The sequence below is a fragment of the Thalassophryne amazonica genome, chromosome 17 (genome assembly GCF_902500255.1).
Source record: "Thalassophryne amazonica chromosome 17, fThaAma1.1, whole genome shotgun sequence".
Lineage (NCBI taxonomy): Eukaryota > Metazoa > Chordata > Actinopteri > Batrachoidiformes > Batrachoididae > Thalassophryne > Thalassophryne amazonica.
The window spans coordinates 42,920,121-42,937,263 of record NC_047119.1 but is presented as its reverse complement, the minus strand read 5'-3'; positions in this window follow the sequence as shown (position 1 = coordinate 42,937,263).

The following is a 17,143-nucleotide window of genomic DNA, read 5'->3' as shown; positions in this document are numbered from 1 at the left end:
CAGATGGGGAACTGAAAAATATATTGAAAATTGCTCTGAGAGGTTGGAGTTGTTTGATGTCATGAAGATCATGTTCATTGCATACATATGATTTCAAAAATGAATTCAGACTGATATTTTAACGTTACCCTGTTTCTGAATTCCTGAATGAGGTCATGAAGATATTTTATTGTATAAAGAGACAGATATGAATTAGGACTGATACAGTCTGTTTAGGAGCCAGATTTCAAATACTTTGAAACTGTCTTCAAGAAAGTGAGAGAATATCTGTATATATGAGCCACAGATGCAGAAAGAGACAGACATTCGTCAGAGAAATGTACCTGTCACACTGCAGACACCCAAACAATCTGTGCTTTTGTAAATGGAATGAACACAACAACTTGTCACGGGAGCTGCAGCACACTGACAGAAGGTTAACTGAGACAAGGTGCAAGAGGGAGCAAAAACCCAAATGTTTCCTCAACATAAAATGTGCACTGAAGCTGGTGGAGACCAACTTCGGCTCCCCTGCACAGTGAAGCCTGAGCGTTAAATCTAAAAAATATATACATAAAAATACTCAACTTAATATTATTCATGATAAGTCCAAGTTAGAATACACTCATTTTAAATAATAAAATGAACTAAACTCGCCATCACTGAGGTCAGTGTGGGGTGTCAAAATCCAATCCCTTGTCCAAGTTGTGACACCTGGCTAAAGGATCAAGTAGAGGATTAGTGGAGCAGATAAGTTTGATTTTCGGCCAGAATTGTTCACTTGGTGATACAAGCATCAGATTTGGCATGAATGTTCTTCATAAATCACTGTTTGAGAAAAAAGGGTGGATCACTTGAAAATACAATATGGCAGCCAGGTAGGGGTCAATGAAGAATTACACAGGGGTCAAAACTTAAAAATGCTCCAATCATATTGAAAGCTATACCACATTATGTGTCTGATCACAAAGATTCCAAAAAGGTATAGTTTGGACTATCTATGACTGAATGTTACGGAGTTATGGGGTAAAAACAGCAAGAAGGGTGATAAAGGTCAGTTTCAGTTTGTACAAGAGTCAAAAATTAAAGTTGCTCCAATCTTTGTAAAATGTGATGCAAATTATTGGTTGATTTAATAGGGTTTTAAAAAGGAATAGTTTGCACCATGCATCATGCTCAGTTGTCACATTACAGTGTAACATATGTTACATGCCATAGAATCCAATGTACGTCAACATTGTTTGACATGTACCCCGTAACTGCATAACATTCAGTCATAGATAGTCCAAACTATACCTTTTTGGAATCTTTGTGATCAGACACACAATGTGGTATATGTAGCTTTCAATATGATTGAAGCATTTTTAAATTTTGACCCCTGTGTAATTCTTCATTGACCGCCATATTGGATTTTCAAGTGGCCCACACTTTTTTCTCAAACATTGATTTATGAAGAACATTCATGCCAAATCTGATGCTTGTATCACCAAGTGAAGGATTGTTTCAGTTATCTGCTGCACTAGATTTCCTGTTGGGGTGAAGTACGGTGGGTACCTTGTGTGCCCTGTGGCTGCTGCAGTAGCCATGAATGCCCAGCAGGAATCCTGAACACAAGACAGCTAGCAGGGCTCCAGTGAAATAAGAAATCAGATCAGGTGGAGGAGATGATGGCTTGTAACCCAACGGCTATGAAGGTGGATGAAGGCTGCAGCAGGTTCTCAGCCTCTGATCACCTGGGATTCCCCATTCATCAGACCATGATAAGTATCTGTCAAGGACTGTGTGCTTGTCAGCGTGCAAATGGGCCAACACAGGCGAAGGCACAGGCATCTCTAGCTCTACCCTGGATGCAGATATCCCATCTGGAAGTTGACCAACAGATGATCTTCTGTGCCACAGAGGGCTTGCCATGACTGAGTCCATGTTTGTTTGCAGTTTTAAGCTGATCTCCACAGAGTTTCATGTTAAATCTTGTCAAATAGTGTTGTTGATCATGATCCAGATGTGGACTGTTTGTTTTGTTTTTAAATTTGTCAGTGTTTTCACTTTCACTTACTCATCTTCAGCCGCTTACTCCAATTAAGGGTCACTGGGTGGCTGGAGCCATCCAATGACCAGCAGTAATAGGGCATGAGGTGTGGTACACCTTGGACAGGACGCCAGTCTGTCACAGGACCACATACAGACAAACTCTTGTACACCCACACGCACACCTACGGACAATTTCATGTTTCCAGTCCACCTAATCTCCATGTCTTTGGATGTGGGAGGAAGCCGGAGCACCTGGAGAGGACCCATACAAACACAGGGAGAACATGCAAACTCCACACAGAAGCCACAGGTAAGAATCATTCCCATGAGCTTCTTGCTGTGAGGCAACAGTGCTAACCACTAAGCCACCATGCTGCCTCATCAGTGTTTTCTCCCATTTAATTTAATGGACATTTATCTCACATTCATCATGCATTTATGTATAATGTCACGTCTTACAAAGATAATAAATATTAACATTGTATCAGTGCAGGTGGCTGAAAATTATATGTGCAGGCACAGTGTATGTGTGTTATGAAGTCATTTACAGTTGTATGCAAAAGTTTGGGCTGCAAAAGTTTTATCTTGCACCCCTGATAATTTTCATGATTTTCCTTTATAAATCATTGGTTGAACAAAGCAGAAAGTTTGACCACATTACGCCCATTTTGGCGTCCCTGCACTGGCTTCCTGTTCCTGCAAGATCAGATTTTAAAGTACTGTTATTAGTTTATAAAATTCTTCATGGACTTGCACCTCCCTATCTGGCTGACCTGGTAAGCCCCTATGTACCAGCTCGGGCCCTGCGTTCTCAGGGTGCAGGACTTCTGTGTGTTCCCAGGGTGAATAAAAAGTCTGCCGGTCACAGAGCTTTCTCCTACCATGCCCCAGCTCTGTGGAACGATCTGCCGGCACACATTCGGCAGTCGTGGACTGTGGAGACTTTTAAATCACTTTTAAAGACTCATTTGTTTTCCCTGTTTTATCATTAGTGTTATGATGTGTTCTTATTCTTGTATTCTTCTATGGCTGTCTTTCTTTTATGGTCGTTTTTATTGTGTTTTAAATTTTTAATTGTTTTTTATGTTGTGTGAAGCGCCTTGAGATGATTTTATCGTGAATTGGCGCTATATAAATTAATAAATTTGATTTGATTTTGATTTGAATACATTTAGCACTAATTATTGGAACACAAATTGGTTTGGTGAGCTCACTGGCTGTTGACCTCCTTACACAGGTGAATCCAATCATGAGAAAGGGTATTTGAGGTGGCCATTTGCAAATGTTTCTCCTCTTTGCACCTCTTCTAATGAGTGGCAACATGGGAGCCTCTAAACAACTCTCAAATGACCTGAAAACAAAGATTGTTCAACATCATGATTTAGGGGAAGGATACAAAAGCTATCTCAGAGATTTCAGCTGTCAGTTTCCACGGTGAGGAACATAGTGAGGAAATGGAAGACCACAAGCATAGTACTTAACCACTAGACTGATGGTCTAGTGGTTAAGGTGTTGGGCTTGAAACCAGAAAATCCTTGGTTCAAATCCCCACCTGACTGGAAAATCACTAAGGACCCTTTGGGCAAGGTCTTCAATTCCCCCATTGCTCCCGGTGTGTAGCGAGCACCTTGTATGGCAGCACCCTGACATCGGGATGAATGTGAGGCATAAATATAAAGCGCTTTGAGCGTCTGATGCAGATGGAAAAGCGCTATATAAATGCAGTCCCTTTACCATTTACTAGTTAAGGAGCCGAAGTGGCAGGCCAAGAAAAATCTCTGATAAGCTGAAGTGAAGGATGGTGAGAACATGGCTTGATGTATTTTTTCTGTTGGGGTGCCCAAATTTATGTGCTTGCCTAATTTTGTTTAAAGAATTATTGCACACTTTATGTAAATCCTATAAACTTCATTTCACTTCTCAAATATCACTGTGTCTGTCTGCTATATGATATATTTAACTGAAATTGCTGAGCCAAACAACCAATGATTTATAAAGGAAAATCATGGAAATCATCAGCGGTGCCCAGAATGCTCCACTCTTTACAACACTGCAGAGCCCTGGAGGTTAGACCTGGTTAATGACAGGAAGTCTCACTGGACCACACCTCATTTTTAGACCAACCCGCCCACAGAAGCATAAGTGATATTGTTATTAAAAGGATGTGGCCTCTTGGGGTACAAATTACAAATGCGACAGATAGAAAATAGTAATGACACTTTCATTGGACTTTGTTGCTCATTTGTATGATAGATCCCTTCATGGCTTTTTCCCAGCCAGGCTCCCCAGTGCTTGTATAAGTTATCTTAGGTAAAGTTCAACAACTCCATATTCTTAAGTTGTACTAATTTGGTGAACAATTTACATCAAGGAAACAGCCTCTGTTCCATTGTGCAAACTCAGCACCGCCACAGTCTGATAGGTTAGAGGTAAATCCTGTCAACTGCACACCGAAAGATCGCCAAGTCTTCACAAGTTAGGACTAACATTATGGATCAATGGAAAAAGATGGAATGAGGATTACTCTGGAAAGGCTGCAAGCAGTCTGCATCTGGGACAAGTGAAGAGACAGACGATAAATCAGTGCCAGCGGGATTAGAGGAGGTGGCACAGAGTAAATTGTGGAGAAGAGAAGGGGTGGCTGGGGGATGAAGCTTTGGATGTTGTCAGGCTTTTTCTCAAAGTAGGTGCCAAACTGTTTGGCAGAAAGCGGGGAGTTGGAGATGGGGTAGTTTAGAAGCCTGGGATTGGATTTAGAGAAAATGGGACTGGTGAAATGTGCACTGCAGAGGTAACTTTCTCTGAGGCATCAATCGAGATGTCTTCAGTGGTGGAGATGGATGCAGGGAACGAGTGGAGAAGGTTATCTGTCAAGCAATCTTCTCATGGCTGCCTGACGCCCTGAATACCTAACAACGTTTGAGGCAGCCAGAGGGGAGGTTAGGACACGCCGATGTGCAAAGCAAAGGGGACAGGTGAGTGACAGGTGAGATACAAATGTCAGAGAACTGCAGTCTGCAGAGAGAAAAAGTTCAGGGTAAAAAGTAAAAGGAGGGAGAATTCAGTCACTGCTGCAGCAAAAACACACAAACATATGCCACAACAACATCATCATCATCGGTATGGTGCAAAAGACTTTCAGTCTTTGCCATCGGGTGTGCGTCAGCACCCGCGTCATGTCTGTCAGCAAGCAGGATTTTTGAAAAGATTTTCAGTCAAATTTCACTAAACGACTTCACATGGAAAGAAACTTTCTGAGTGCAAGGCCCCGAGCAAAACTTTATCCAGATCCTGACAAGGATCCAGAATTGTTACGGTGAAACATTTGGAGAATTGTAATACACTAGGAGAAACCTATGATTAGGTTTACCCAGGGTTCTAAGAACAGGTTGAAGACTGAACAATTTGTAAAGTAAATCTGATTTATAAAAATTTAGAAAGTAGAAATGTTTGGCACAATTATCAAAGAGTGACACTCATGATACTGTGGATAAGCACCCCATATTTACAGATAAATACAGATTGTTGACGATAGACCATTTGTGAGGAAGTGGATGGACTGTCTTTAGTGAATATAGTGAAACACCGATATATAGTGAAACACCGATTTCCAGCTCCAGTTCCTGGGAAGCTTTGTTTTTTGTTTTTTTTTTGGCATAATGATAGATGCCACTCTATCTTGGAAACATCATATTGACTACATCTGCAAGAAAACCAACAGAGGATGTATTTTCGCCATCGTTTAAGATTGTTTGGAGCTACTCGACAGATACTCCTACTGGTTTACTGTTATTCTCAGTGTACTGCAGTTTTGTAATGCTGTGTGGTACAGCTGCCTGTCCACTTCTGTAAAATCTGGACTGACAAATTTCAGATCTCTGATCTGCCAATAAAATATTATCTTCTTATCTTATTTCTTTAAACCTTTCCTTTTCCCTTTTCTGAAAAATAAATATGTAATAGAAAGATAAGAGTACTGTAAGTTGTGGTTTTACGAGTTTGTGTTTAATGAGGAGCTCCACCTTCAGAACAGAATAAAATAAGATGGCATGGATCAAACTTGTGTCATTAATGCTTAGTCCAGTGGTTCCCAACCCATTTTCCTTGGAGCCCTGGCCATGTATACCTAAAGAAAAAAACTGAGCCACAGGCACTGTAGCTTACCTGGATGATTCAAGATGTCACAGTTTCAGCAAGAAACGTGGGTATGGCCAAATTCCAAAGGTTGCATCAAGGTCAAAATTAAAAAAAAAAAAAAATCTTAAAAACCCATTGTATTTGTTTTGGAGCTACACACTAGCTACCGTTTTACCAAATTTCATCTCATTTTCTTTAAAAACTGCTGACCAATGACTCTAGGTGGCATTTTCAATATGGGGACCATGGCAGCCATATTTGAAATCAGATCAGAATACCTCAAACAAACGTTGGTGTCCTCGTAGGTAGGAGCATGCACACTAAGGTTCAGCTTTACTGGTTCAGTAGTTTGAGAAAATTATCTTTAATGTGACAACTGGAAAAGTTGCTGTTATCACAGTCCAGGGATCATATCAAAGTCAAAATTGAAAATTTCACAAAACCTGTCAGATATGTCTTTAGGCTTGCTGATTTCTACCAATGTAGTAAATTGTAGCTCAGTTACTGACTCACCTGAACACTGAATTTCACACAGTCTTCCTCCTTCAGCTTCCACCATCTGATCCTTTGTTGAACTCTGACTCTCATCTTCTTTTTCACTTCTAAAGTCATCCTACACACCACCATATGGTGGTGTCTAGCTACACTCTCCTTTGCCACCACTTTACAATCTCAAGTTTCTTTTAGCTTGGATCTCCTACAAAGAATGTAGTCCACCTGTGTGCGCCTTTCTCCACTCTGATATGTCACACTGTGCTCCTCACTTTTCCTAAAGCAGGTATTCACCACAGCCATCTCCATCATTTTTGCAAAATGAACTACAATCTGCCCTTCCACTATCCTGTATTTGATAAATGCCAAATGCCTGTCTACCCATTAGAGAATCATATCGACCTATTACGTCCTCATCACTCCAGTTCCCTTCACCAATATGCCCACTAAAGTCCACTCCAATCACCACTCTTGCTTGCACACACTCCCCACCACCTCCAAACTCACTCCAGAAATCTTCTTTCCCCTTCATCTCACAACCTACCCATGGGGCATATGCACTGATGATATTCATCATCACCCCTTCAATTTCCAACTTCACACTCATCACCCTGTCAGACACTCGCTTAACCTCCAACACACTCTTAAAGGCCTGGTCACATTGCACTTAACGAAGGGCAACGAAGCCCAGATGAAACAAGAACTCTGGACTTTTGTTGGCATTGTTTAACCTTCACACAGCTTTGTTCCTGCAGCTGGCACTTCAGGATTTTTAAACTGTCAGAAAATTTGAACGAAGGCCACCAGAAACCTCAATTCGTCCGTATTCATTTTGCTGTCGTTCTTCACGGTTTTTATCATTTGCTTAGGTTTTGTAACATTAGTGTTTAGTTTGACTTCATTTGACCAGCTGAATGTTTTCATATTTTTTTGTCTGGGTGGGGGTCATCTTCACTGAGCTCAGGCACCTGATATCGGCCAGAATGAATCTTTTGTGTGGATACAATGAATTATTTTACCAAAAATAAAATGAAACCACACTCTTGCTACAAGCAACTGCTGAATTTGAAACAACAAAAAAGTCATGTAATTTCCGACAGTACTGGAATGAAGCGTCAGCAGCAACTATCGCCTCTTGCATGCGCTGATTATTTTTTATTAAATAAAACAATGAGTGTAGAAATGACAGTCCAACCCTTCTGTACATGTGGCAACAGGTAGACAATTCAGAAGATTATATAAGAGCTGTTCTGGAAGACAGAATTCACATTGTCGATCCGTGGCAGCTGGCTTTGCAGTTGCAGGAAGCGGGACTTCTCTGTGTTCCCAGGGTGAAGAAGAAGTCAACAGGTCTAAGAGCCTTTTCGCATCGTGCACCCACCCTGTGGAACAGTCTTCCTGCTACCGTGAGGCAGTCGGAGTCCATGGACATTTTTAAGTCAAGACTGAAAACCTATTTTTATTCTCTTTCTTATGAATAGTTTTTTTTATCTGTTTTATTCTTTTACTTCTGTTTTTAATCATGTATTTGAATTTTTTAAATTCATTTTTAATTATTTATTTAAATTATATGTTGAATTGTTTCATGTAAGGCTCCTTGAGATGGCTTTGCTGTGATTTGGCGCATTATAAGCTAATTAAATTGAAACTGAATTGAGCTGGAGGAAATAACCGCATATGGGGAGTCAATGCGCGGTGTTCACACGGACTGATCAGCTTACTGCTCTGATGATATATTCAATCAACTTTGCACTTATATTTATTCGCCCTTTTGACAGTTTTCTGTATAACTCAATATATATGGCTTAGTAACATAATACAGCAAACCGTGGTGGTGGGTGTTTTTTTTTTTTTTTTTTATTGGAGTAAGACACAGCACGCACCATGCCGTCAATCTGAACCAGATAGTGAGGATTCTGATGAAGGAGATGATCTCTCTTTTGTTCTGGATGAGGAACCAGAGCAGGTGGATCCACTGACATCTGCACGGATCTCCACAGTGGGTCGGATCACGCGCTTCTGTTTGCAGTTTCTCCAGGACTCAGGCGCTACGAGCTCCGTTCCAACGCAGAGTCCTGGAACGCAGAGATGCAGACACACACTGCTCCAGCAGTGGCTCCAGGCGCATATCGTTTAAGGCGTGGAGATCAACGTTAGCTTCGGTTTCATTTTGTTCGTCTTTTGTTCCTTTTGCGCTCTTGATTCGCAGGCTATTCGTTGATAAAGCTCGTTTGTCGACCTTTTCTTGACAATTTATGACTTTTTTACTTTTTTCCCTTCGTTCAGGAATCGTTGTATGCCATGTGACTAGGCCATAACATACTCTTCCTTTAGAATGACCAACATCATTTCTCTTTCTGTCCAGACCATGATACAATTACTTGAACCCATCGCCTATGCTCCTGACCTTACTTCCCTTCCACTTGGTCTCTTGCACACACAATATGTCTACCTTTCTCCTCTCCATCTTGTCAGCCAGCTCTCCCCCTATACAAGTCACACTGCCAACATTCAAAGTCCCACTTTCACACATTCAAAGTCAAACTCTCACTTCCACCCTTTTAGTTTTCCTCTTCTCCCACTGTCTCTGGACAAGTTTTCCTCCTCTTCTTCTTTGTGCACCAGTAGCCCAATTTCCGCTGGCACCCTGTTGGGAAATGCCATCAGTGGCGGTTGTTGTAACCCAGGCCTAGACCGATCCAGTATGGAAATTCGATTTGTACTCTGCAGGGTTGGGTTGGCTTGTGTTACTCCAGATGCCCTTCCTGATGCAACCTTACTCATTTATCCAGGATTGGGACCGGTACTTAGAGTGTACTGGCTGTACACCCCATATGGCTGAGATTTGACAAACTTCATAGTTAACACCCTGCCTCCTTCTACCCTCCTCGTAGATCTGGGCTTGGGACCAGCTCTCAGAATGTACTGGCTGCATGCCTCATGTGGCTGAGTTATTAACAATAATGAACATTCACCAAATTTAATCAGCTTATCCTCATTATATGCCATTATAATTTAGAGACACATTTATAGCATTTGTTGTTTTGGGGGAAATGCGTCAAACTGGGGGTGAACTTATCTTTTCACTCCGCATTATTTGACTTCTCTGCACAGAAATATGAGTACAACTCAAAATATAACTGAAAATATAAGTCCTGCAGTTTTGTGTGCTGTTGGTTTTCATTTGATCTATGATCTGCAAAAATATTCGATATTTTTTTTTTCCTTTAAAGCAGAAATCCTGTTGATTTATGCAGATTAGGAGTATTAGTAAACCCCGGTAGGGGTAGGGGGTGGTGGCCAAGTGGTTAGTGCACTTAGCTTCAGTGCGGAAGGGTCCTGGTTCAAACCCCATATTTCTCCATGCAACGTGGAGTTGTGTCAGGAATGGCATCTAGCATAAAACATCTGCCAAATCAACTTGTAGGCCCACCTTAGATATGCTGTGGTGATGCCAAGTGAAACAAGGAAGGTGAAGGGATTTATTTAAATAAATAATCTGAGTAAATTCTTTGAAAATGGCCCCTGGGATTACAGCTAATCTTAGATTAGAATCCATGTAAAACATATCTAAATTTAAGAGTTTCAAATGTTTGGAATATATGCATAAAGGGGTTCACACGAACCCTCAGTTTTGTTTCTCATGAACTTGTTCCAGAACTTTTCTGGTCCAGCGGGCCTTTAGTATTGATGTGGCATGATCCGTACCCACTGTTTTGGAAGTGAATACCATCATCCAGTCTCCATGGATCCATTCAAAGGCAGCAGACAGATGAATAAACTGTGGGACAGAATGTACAGGACTTGACGGGAAACACGTCAGAACCGCTGGGTCAAGAACAATCACGTCCAGCTGAGCCTTTCATAGTCACAGCAGTTTCAGCGAATTTGATTTCCACACTGTAATGTTTCCCAAATCATGTGACTTCCTGTCTTGAGAGACAAGCTGAGCAAAGCCAATCAAATTTGTCACATATGACACCAATAAATGGTTCTAAAGCGCCACTTTAGATGAAGACAGCTGCCTAAAGTTTGTTAAAATACATCCAGAGAATAATTTATTTTAAGTAATGAACTTCTTGTGATGCAAGAAAATCCTCCTATGTGCATGAACACAGAGTAAAATCATACAGAAACACAGCAGCTAAAATAAAGTATTGAACACGTCACCATTTTTCACAGTAAATATATTTTTAAAGGTGCTATGTCAGTAACAACCCAAGTAATCCACACATATAAAGAATCAGTGATAAGTAAGTACAGAAATTAAGTTGTGTGGAATAAAATGGAATAAGACAGGGGAAAGTATTGAACACACATACTGAAATTTATTTAACATTTCGTACAAAGCCTTTGTTGGCTATGACAGAATGAAGCTTCAAGATGCCTCCTGTATGGAGAAACAAGTCACATGCATTCCTCAGGTGTGATTTGGGCCCATTCTTCCGAAGTCTTCAAATCTTGAAGGTTCCATGGACCTCTTCTATGATCTCTGATCTTTACTTCTTTCCACAGATTTTCTATTAGATTCACATCAGGTGAGTGGTTGGGCCATTCTAGCAGCTTTATTTTCATTCTCCGAAACCAACTGAGAGTTTCCTTGGCTGTGTGTTTGGGATCACTTTCTTACTGAATTGTCATTTCATTTTCATCATCCTGTTTATCCAAAATGTCTCCGTACATTTTTCCATTCATAAAAGTAAGTCCCTTCGGCCGCTCCCTTGTTTTCACTCGGGGTCACCACAGGAAATCTGAGGCTGGATTTGGCACAAGTTTAAGACGGGATGCCCTTCCAGATATATATATATATATATATATATATATATATATATATATATATATATATATATATAGAGTCAAGAGCCCCAGGGAAGACCCAGGACACGCTGGAGGGAGTACGTCTCTCAGCTGTCTTGGGAACGCCTCAGGGTTCACCCGGAGGAGCTGGAGGAGGTCTGTACAGATCGGGAGGTCTGGGCGGCTTTGCTTGAGCTGCTGCCCCCACGACCTGACCTCGGATAAGCGGAAGAAAATGGATGGATGGATGGATGGATGGATATAGCCAAGTGGCCTCTGTGTGTCTCTATGTATGTGTGTGTATATGGCTTCGATCACTGAATCTGGGAAGAGCTGACATTTGCCGTTTGGTCTGCTTATGAATTTTGGGTCAAGGATGAATGCTGTGAAAATGGAAAGGTGATACGACTAATATTTTTGGAGAAATTAGCGATATTAGCTGATAACAGTGAACACTAGACATTGTGCTGCAATGCACCATGGGAGTTAAAGTATCTCGGGGTCTTGTTCACCAGTGGGGGTATATTGGAGACTGAGACTGATAGACGGATTGGGGCAGCATCTGATGTTTTATAGATGCTGTACCAGACCATCATGGTGAAGAAGGAGAGACTCTGGATTTACACTCCTATTCCCACCTATGGTCATGTCCTTGGGTAATGTCCAAAAGAATAAGGTTTCACACACAAGCAAAGGAAATTAGATTCCTCTGTCTGATGTCTGAGCTGGCAAGGTGAGAAGCTCGGCTATCCAGGAAGAGACTGAGTCAAGCCGCTGCTTCTTCACATCAAAAGGAGCCAACTGAGGTGGTTCTGGCATATGGTGAGGATGCCTCCAGTCGTCTCCCTGGGGAGGTTTTCTACACACATCCAACTGGAAGGAGATCCAGAGAAGACCCAGGGCACGCTGCAGGGCTTATATTTCCCAGCTGGTTTGGAAATCTTTTGGGATCCCCTCGGAAGAATTTGAGTTTTAATCCGAGGATAGGGAAAAGTGGGATGAGCTGCTTGCTGTGACCCAGACCCAGATAAGCAGCAGAAAATGAATGAATGGAATGTTTTGATGTCCACTTTGTCCCTTAACACTGACGCCTCAACAGCTTCCAAAAAGAGGTATAACTTTGAAATGAGATTTTAAACTAATTTAGCAAAAAAAAAAAAAAAAATGAAAACAATGAAACCATCCAAACTCAGTCTTCTAACATAAGACCTGCATAATAAATCTCCCATCCCGCATCTAATCAGAGCAGTTGAGTGTCTGGTGAGCTGAACTTTACATTGAACTCCATCAGTGTTGCAGGTCTCTGAGGTCTGTGATCCATTAAAAAAAGAACCACAGGATTCTGTATTATTTTAAATGCAGCCGCTGTCTTTATGAATGATGATACATTGCCTCCAACAAACATAATTTTCCTCACTCAGTTACACTCACACGCGCACACACACGCACTGCCGTGCACTGTCCGCCGTCCCCTTACACCAATTTAACCAGCATGTGAAGTGGTATGGTAAAAGTGAAGGACTCCATCAAACAGGCGGCAGTAAAGCAGAAACTCTCCCCGATTAGGATCAGACGACAGGCGGAGCTTCTCATCGTAAAACCTGTGAATAAAATGCAACGCCACCATAATAAATCAGTTACCTGTGGCTACTGGGAGTCACTCTACATGGAGGGAAGTTAAAAAGTCTCTATTGATCTTGAGCGGAACAGTAAGTAATTCTGGGACTGGATTTGACTGGAGTCACTCACGGTTTCAGCCTTCATAAAACAAAGACTTCAAATCATCCATTGATCTTCTGCTGATGTGAGATATAATCAGCGTTGATAAATCACCTCCATTTTATCTTGTTTGGGCACATAAAATGAATATTAGCTCTTTGCTTCGCTGCCTGCTTTGCCGTGGCGTACAGGCTGGGCCGCGGCCTCGTAACCTTGATTGGGCTTTTTATTCTTCTTCTCCCTGATTGGATTTTCCTCGGTTCTGACTTTATTGCCACGTTGGACTGTTGGAGCTAATACAGTGAAATTGAATGAAACTCTCGTCTTCAAGCCTCTACGGTGCCGTTACAGTTCAAAGGATTGGGAAAAATGAAAAAAATGCACCTCAACGCTGCCCTCTTTAAGCAGTATTGAGAGTACAATAATTGACAATTATCTTGTTTGTAAAGCAAAAAAAAATAAATAAAAATTGCCATTTTACAATTGGTATGTGGTGTATTCACTCTGTTTCAAAGGAACCTTCCTATAGCCTCCCCAGATACACCAGCTAGAAAAAGTCAGATTTTCAATTTCAATTTATTTTCATTTATATAGCACCAAATCACAACAAAGTTGCCCCAAGGCACTTCACATAAGTAAGGTCTAACCTTACCAACCTGATGAGGTGTTGTTGAGTTGTTCTGTGGAAACAAAAAGCTTACAGACGGACACCAGGATGGACAGAAAACATAATGCCCCAACTTTGAGCGGGGACATGAGAAAGGCTAAATTTAGAATTGTTATTTTATGTTGATTTTAGAGTAATCGATTACATAATTGCCATGATTACCATGGTCCTTTATGGGAAAAGGGTAGGTTGTCCCCTCTGGGTTAGAGGGGAATTATTGTCCCAGGTGGAGGAGTTTAAGAATCACGGGATCTGGTTCACAAGTGGTGGTAAGTTGGTGCATGAGAACAATAGATTGGGCATCATCTGATGTTTTACGGATGCTGTACCAGACTGTTGTGGTGAAGAAGGAGCTGAGCCAGAAGGCGAAACTCTCAATTCACCCATCAATTTATGCTCCTATCCTCACCTGTGGTCATGAACTTTGGGGAATGACTGAATTAATAAAGTCACAGATACACGCGGTGGAAATGAGATTCCTCTATCGGGTATCTGGACTTACACTGCTGGGCACGGTGAGGAAGGGACTTTGAATATAGCCGCTGCTTCTTTGTATTGAAAGGAACCAGCTGAGGTGGTTTGTGCATCTGGTGAGAATGTCCCCTGGCCATCTCCCTAGAGAGGTCTTCCAGGCACATCCAAGTGGGCGGAGGCCCCACACTGGAGGCATTATCATTTCCATCTGTCTTGGGAATGCCTCGAGATCCCCCAGAAAGAGTTACAGAACTTGGCACAGGATAGGGAAGAGTGGGATGAGCTGCTTGGTCTGCTGCTACCATGGCTTTGAGAGGCTCTTAAAAGCAGAATATTCAGGGGGTCATCCCTGATCGTGGCGCTAATTTCAAGAAGTTAAAAATTTAGCACCAACAGCATGGGGCAGTTTGTGTATGAGACACTACAAGGACAAACAAGGATTTTAGAGGAATGTTTGTATTGAGGATGAGGCTGTTAAAAGCCCATTTTCCGAGCACCTGGCAGCTATGAGGACAGGACAGGCTATTTTTAGCTCAGCCCTCTTGCACACTACAATTCCACCTACTTTGTGTGCTGGACACTATATAAAATAATTATTTTGTCACAGATTAATCATTTTCTGTCAGAGCTTGGCAGTTGAAAATACCTCTAATCGCTTCTGGAAACACAGAGGACTGTTTCATCTGAACCCTTTTTTTCCCCTTTTGCTCTCTCATGCACTGAGGTGGAGAACGTATTTGGAATAGTTTAAAAGGTAAGTATTTGTCATGTTTTTTACTAAGCTATTACAATAAAAAGTTGCATGTTCATTCCTTCTTTATAAGCAGCTATAAAAGCATGTTTATGATAGATTTAACATCTGTTATAATGGATCAGAGGAATTCCGCTGTGTGTGCGCACTGACGCAATGACTCACACTCAAGATAAATATTTATGCAAAACGCCAGCTCACAAAAGAGTGATTTTGCAGTCAATAACTGACGAACACAAAGTTAAAAGTTGGATCACGGTCTCAAAATGACTGTGTTTAAAGCCTCAGAAGAAATAAAGCCAGTGAGAAGCGCAGAGGTGACTGTCCAGAAACCCGTGGTTCAGTTCTAGCTGGTCTGGTGCATTTAATGACTCTGGAACACAGGTGAACAGCAGCCTGGCGCATGGCTGCGCACACTGGCCGGACTGTACTGGAGCGTCTGTTTTTCGACTGTGTTTAAAAATTGTGACAACATTTTGAATGGTTGCTGTGAATTGAAAGCCCACACTTTAAAGGGACCATGTGTGGGAGGGCTGGAAGGTTGGAACAAACGTGCACCAATGTCATGTTGCATGGTGCTACATGGGATCATATGTGGCTTGACATGGATCATATGCGGCAACACGAGCCATTCAAGGCTGGACAGGGCTCAAATGAAAAGTCAGTCGTGCTCACTAGAGGCCAATACCTGGCACATGCGAGGTACAGAGAAGCACATAGAGGCGCCTTAGTAACGGATGTGTGATGGCTTAAAACATGGATCATTCTTTGAATAATTGCTGACACACCCAGGTGTGGCTCATTATTCATGGCTATTATTCAGTTGGAACAAGGCTTTAGTCATTTAGAAACTTTTGTGAGTAATTCTACCAATTTCCCTAAAGAGGCATTCATCTTGGTGTATGTAACCTGACAACTGAAAAAATATGGCAGTGAACAAAAACTGTTATTGTCAATATTATTTTGAATAACTTTGTGGAATCAAAATAAAGTTTTAAAGATGTAAAACACATAGTTTGACAAAAAAAAAGTGCATTTGGTGAAATCAAGTGAAAGCTTTAAACCAAGGTGTATGTAAACGTATGCTGACACCTTTATTAGAAAGTGTAAGAAACACAGATGACTGTCAGTCTCCCTCGGTCTGGGATTCCATGCAAGATCTCACTTTGTGGGGTAAGGATGATTCTGAGAAAGCTCAGAACTACACAGGAGGACCTGGTCAATGACCTGAAGAGAGCTGGGACCACAGTCACAAAGATTACATTAGTAACACATGATGCTGTCATGGTTTAAAATCCTGCAGGGCAACATGGTCCCCCTGCTCAAGCCAGCACATGTCCAGGCCCGTTTGATGTTCACCAGTGACCATCTGGATGATCCAGAGGAGGCATGGGAGAAGGTCATGTGGTCAGATGAGACCAGAATAGAGCTTTTTGGAATCAACTCCACTTACCATGTTTAGAGGATGAGAACAACCCCAAGAAAACCATCCCAACCATGAAGCATGGGGGTGGAAATATCGTACTCTGGGGGTGCTTTTCTGCAAAGGGGACAGGACGACTGCACCGTATTGAAGGGAGGATGGATGGGGTCATGTATTGCAAGATTTGGCAAACAACCTCCTTCCCTCAGTAAGAGCATTGAAGATGGTCATGGCTGGGTCTTCCAGCTAACAATGACCCAAACACACAGCCAGGGCAACTAAGGAGGGGCTCCGTAAGAAGTATTTCAAGGTCCTGCAGTGTCCTGGATAGTCTCCAGACCTAAACTCAATAGAAAATCTTTGGAGGAAGCTGAAACTCCAAACCTGAAAGATTTGGAGAAGGTCTGTATGGAGGAGTGGACCAAAATTGCTGTTGCAGTGTGTGAAAACTTGGTCAAGAACTACAGGAAACGTTCTGACCTCTGTAATGGCAGACAAATGTTTCTGCACCAATTGAAGCTATCAGGGCTTCTTAAATTAACGGTCTGTGTGAGCCAGAATTCTTGCTGGTTGGTAGGGGATCAAATACTATTTCTTGCAATAAAATGCAAATTAATTATTTAAAAATCATACAATGTGATTTTCTGGATTTTTTTTTAGATTCTGTCTCACA